Source organism: Oratosquilla oratoria, chromosome 19 (assembly GCF_046742065.1).
Source record: "Oratosquilla oratoria isolate Oo_2021 chromosome 19, ASM4674206v1, whole genome shotgun sequence".
Lineage (NCBI taxonomy): Eukaryota > Metazoa > Arthropoda > Malacostraca > Stomatopoda > Squillidae > Oratosquilla > Oratosquilla oratoria.
Genome location: NC_134795.1, coordinates 60,006,930 through 60,012,308, shown reverse-complemented (window position 1 = coordinate 60,012,308; position 5,379 = coordinate 60,006,930). Strand labels below are relative to the sequence as shown.

The 5,379-nt window shown below is 42.6% G+C and overlaps 1 protein-coding gene across 2 annotated transcripts in view; it reads left to right on the top strand.

Annotated features, from left to right (window-relative positions):
* Window positions 1–1,810: 1,810 nt before the first annotated feature.
* LOC143035946 (facilitated trehalose transporter Tret1-like) overlaps window positions 1,811–5,379 on the top strand; it is a 35,217-nt gene continuing 31,648 nt past the window's right edge. Inside the window, exon 1 of one of the 2 annotated variants that reach the window (XM_076203195.1) lies at window positions 1,811–1,990. The gene's annotated coding sequence lies outside the window, so the exon portion shown is untranslated. The remainder of the gene's footprint in view (window positions 1,991–5,379) is intronic. The other variant, XM_076203194.1, reaches the window with a different exon arrangement.

The following is a 5,379-nucleotide window of genomic DNA, read 5'->3' as shown; positions in this document are numbered from 1 at the left end:
CCATATCCCTTACCACCTGTCATTCTTATCCGCAAAGTTATCTAATCTTTCTGCGTATCATTATGAGTTTACCATTTAATCTTCTCTTAAAATAGCCAATAGTTTCAGAGCTCATTTCAAGGTTACTGCGTCTGTTCCATTCGTTAACCACTCCGTTGGTAAATCAGTTCTTTCCTTCTTAAACCTAGATAGATTCTATGACATTACAATAAAATCTGATGTACAACTCTGTGAAAAATGTAGGGATATAGAATGTACTTTAACCACTTGTCTAGTCGGAGAAAGGTATGTAAATATAGGACATGTCATAGCAACACGTTGGCAACGCTTAATACAACCAAGCAACAGACTGGGGTTCTGTTGTTGTTGTTGTTGTTGTTGTCGTTCCCTAGACTGTCTGTCCGAGCAGTCCCGTCTCCCCAAGGAATGCCATAGCCGAAACTGGGTTTTCCCACAAATCCTTTATAGAGCGTATGTTGTGTTGTTTGCGTGCATGATTGTGTATAATGCAGTCTTCCATTATGTGTTGTATGGTATGGGGTGAAGTGTTACATCCTGGGCAGCTGTTCACAACGCGGTCATCCAGCCTCTTCTGGTAGCTTAGAAGTGCTGGGTGGTGACCGCACCGCAGTCTGGCCAAGTGGACTCTGTCCTTTCGTGGGAGAGAGGATTCAGAAGGGTGGATATCAGGGGGTCTGGCATGCAGCAGTGTGTTGTCTTTCAGTGTGTTAATGGAGCGGTGAGTGATATGATTATGAATATGTTTCCGGAGGCTGGTATTTGGTGGTTGTGGAGGAAGAGAAGAGAGTATCTGTGCGTGATAAAGGTCTTTGGGTGTTGTTTTAATGTTTCTTGGTGTGTGCGGGTGTTCTGCTATGTAGTGTAGCGGGTGTAATGTGTTTGTGGTGGCTGCGGCAAGTGTTTGTGTGCCTCTCATGTCGAGGTGGTCCTTGACTTTGAGGACTTTTGTTTCATGGTGTAAATGGTCTGTAGGTGTTGTATTTGTGCAGCCTGTAATTGTTTTTAGGGCTTTGTTTTGTATGATTTGAAGGGTGTTGTGTTGTGTCTCACTGAGATTAGGAGCCCATGCAGGACTCGCATAATTCAACACTGAGCGTATGCATTGTTTGTATATTGTTATATTAGTTTCTTTGTTTTGTCCAAATGTTGTTCCAGTGATTGACTTAAGTGCGTTAAGCCTGGGTGTGCATTTGTTTTTTATGTTTGTGATGTGTTGTTTGAAAGACATGGATGTATCGTATGTTACACCAAGAATTTTCGGTGTGTTTGTGTGTGGTATTAGAGTGTTGTTGATGTAGAGATGAGGTATGTATTTGTGTTCTTTTGTCCAGTTGGTGAGAAGTGTTGCTGTAGATTTGGTTGGAGCTATTTTGAGTCTGTTTGTGATGAACCATGTGTTGAGTGTGTCAAGGGTTCTGTTCATATTCTCGGTTCGAACCGCTGCGATTGAATTACATTGTGACTCAGTTTTGGCGTTCACACACAACCGCGTAGTTTCTCCTTAACCATGCGGTGCCGCGGTTCAAATCGTTAGTATGAACAGGGACTAACTTCCCAATCTTTCTGACAACCTTTCTAGTGGATTCAGTAAACTTATCACGGTAAAATTGAGAGAAAGATGGTACTGAGTGACATAGATAGTGTCGTAGTCAGAAATCTAACCATCACCACAACGATATTCACCACCAACATAACCATCATCCTCATATCCATCACAATATCCACCACAGTCACATAATCGTATCCATCATCACTACAATATCCACCACACCAACAACCATTATCACCATCATTAACATACCTACTAACCACCGCATCCACCACCACTATCATCGTCGTACCCACCACCACTACTCCACCCTTCTACTCCGTTTGCAAGTGCGTCAAGCGTGGTAGTCTATGCCAGGATTCCAAGAAGACAAGACATCTCGAGTCACTTGCCCTTAAAGTTAATAGGCTGAAATTGGAGGTAAAATGAATTTGAATTCTTTCTCTCTCACTGATTTAGAACTGTGCATAATCGGGCGAACTGTGTTCAGTACTGTTAAGGACCATGTTATAATCACCCCTCCCTGGCACACGCACACTTATCCTTGATCTACTATACAAGTGCGTCTTAACCTTTTTCACTGCACTATTCTCCTCATGTATTACTCGTATCAACATTTGTGTGGCTCCCCTTCATTCTCCCCCCTACAAAAAAAAGGTCAAGAAAATTATGTCGATATAGTGGTTGCTGTTAATATTGATGTTGATGTTGATGGTGATGACTGTGGTGATGATGACTGTGGTGGTGATGGTGATGATGATGACTGTGGTGGTAGTGGTAATGAAGATGATGACTGTAGTGGTGGTGGTGATGAAGATGATGACTGTGATGGTGGTGGTGGTGATGATGATGATGATGATGATGATGATGATGATGATGATGATGATGATGATGATGATGATGATGGTGATGGTGATGGTGATGATGATGATGATGATGATGATGATGATGATGATGATGATGATGATGATGATGATGATGATGATGATGATGATGATGATGCATGTATACCAAGTGCTCTTTCTCCTTTACAAGGGAGGTAGCCGAAGTCTAAAGGCATAGTTCCACTCCCATCCATCACCCCTCCCTCCCTCTCATATTGGCTCCTCCTGGATGACGGGTCATCCCTGCACCTCACCCATTGCCCTAGATCAGAATCAACGCAACAAGACACAGCATATCCACGGCAAGGCCGTTTCATTTAATTCATGAAGAAACATTGAAGACGGGGAGAAATCCCTTCTGGATGCGTCAAAATATCATTCATACATAACCACTCCCTAAGCACACCATCCCCCACCCAATCATTTCTATTCATGACATTATCACATACACACCATTATCCAATAACCTCTACCTTCTACTTTCCCCCTTCCTTCCGCAACAGAGCTCCCCCTCCTCATCAACTCACCTTTCACCCCATGCATCCATCCATCTTATCCTCAGTCGCCCCCTCATGTTCACTCCACCCACCTTTGTCTTCCACACTTCTTTAACTAATCTTTCTTCACTCATTCTTTCCATATGTCCAAACTATTCCAATACCCTTTCATCAACCCTGTTTCCTATCTCCTTTTCTACCCCCGCTTTCCTTGTAATCCCTAACATAATTCTCAAACATTTCATCTAAAAAATATTTAAACTCATCTCTTATATCCCATGACTCTGCTCCATATAGTGCTGTTGGCACAATCACCCCCTCATACAATCTCCTCTTTGCATCCATTCCCAAATGTCTATGTCTGGTTACATTTTTTTAATCCCTCAAGGCACTTACTTGCTTCTCTCATTCTACTATCTACCTCCACCTCCACTCCTACTTTCCTACCACATACGACCCAAGTACCTAAAGCTATCCACTTCCTCCATCCTCATTTTTTTAAGACTCGCTTCCAAATTGCGACCATCTTCTCCCCTTGTACATCTCATCATTTTACTTTTACCCATATTTACCTTCAACTTTCTCCTCTCCCATACCTTCCCAAACTCTATCGCTAACTCCATTAATTCCCCCTCTGATCCTGTCACAAGCGCAGTGTCGTCAGCAAATAGCAACTGATTTATCCACTGCCCTGGGTCAGAAGCAATGCAACAATACACAGCAAATCCACAGCAAGGCCGCTTCATTTAATCAGTACCCCCCCCTCTCCGTCCCTTCATATAGAAAAAGAGAAGTCGGGGAGAAATCCCTTCGGGCTGCGTCGAATATAATTTACACATATTACCTCACCCCCCATCCCCTACCCACTCCCCTCCATGCATCACAGCATCATCCATGCACAACCATTCTCCACTCACTACTATCTTCTATCTTCTCCCTTCCTTTCCAATGCTCCTTTATCCCATCCATTCCATCTCATCTCATCCTTGGTCACCCCTTTATGTTCACTCCATCCACCTCTAGCCCCCACACTTCTTTTACTGATCTTTCTTCACTATTTCTTTCCATGTGTCCAAACTAGCCCATTACTCTTTCACCTCTACTCTCCTCCTCACCTCCTCGTTTCTCACTCTATCCAGCCTAGTAACCCCTACCATAATTCTCAGGCATTTCATCTCAAACACATTTAAAATCTTTCTCCTTTCCTCTCTTATGTTCCATATTTCTACCCCATACAGTGCTGTCGGCACAATCACTCCTCCATACAATCTCCCCTTAGTACCCATTCCCAAATGTCTATTTCTCATTACACTTTTTAATCCACCAAGTCATTTACTTGCTTCTCTCAATCTGCATTCTACCTCCACCTCCATTCCTCCCTTTCCCGCCACATTCGCCTCCAAGTATTTAAAGCTATCCAATCCTTCCAGTCTTTATCCCTTAATATTCACTTTCAATTTGCTGCCATCCTCTCCCCTTGAACATCTCAACCCCTTACTTTTACCCACATTTATCTTCAACGTCCTTCTTTCACACACCTTCCTAAACTCTGTCACTAACTTCCTTAACTCCTCCCCTAATCCTGCTACAAGCGCAATCTCGTCAACAAACAACAACTGGATTATCTTCTATTTTTCTCCATTTTCTTTAACCATCTCCAATCCACAGTCATTTTCCTTTTCTCCATCCATCTTCTCGCACCACCCCACCCATGTATAAATTGAACAGCCATGGTGACATGACATATCCCTGGCGAAGTTCCATTTTTACCTCAAACCACTCACTCTCTTCATTTCTAATCCTAACACAGGTTCTACTACTCTCGTAAAAACTCTTGATTGCTCTTAACAGTTTTCCTCTTATCCCATATATCTGCAATACCTCCCACAATGCCTTCCTGTCTACCTTGTCATAAGCATTTTCCAAATCCATAAAGGCCCAAAAAATATCGTTAAAATTTCCTAAAGCTTTCTCACATACCTGCCTTACCATAAAAATATGATACACGCAGCCCCTACCTGTCCTAAACCCACACTGTTCCTCACCAGTTACTCCATCTGTTCTTCTCCTAATCCTCTCAATCAAAACCCTCTCATAATCCTTCCTAAATTCACTCAACAAACTGATCCCTCTGAAACTACTAGACTCACATTTTTCCCTTTTTCCTTGTAAAGCGGAACTATACATGCGCTCCTTCAATCCTCCAGCACTCTACCTTCTTTTAAACAAACATTAAGCAACTTTATCAGTCAGTCCACCATCACTGTACCTCCCTTCTTTAGACACTCCACATGACACATATCCAACCCAGGTGCCTTACCTGCTATCATCATCTTAATAACTGCTTTCACCTCATCTTTTCTTCTTTCCCCTCCATTTTCCTCATTCATCACTATTATTTTCTTAGCACTTCCCACTTCAACTACCT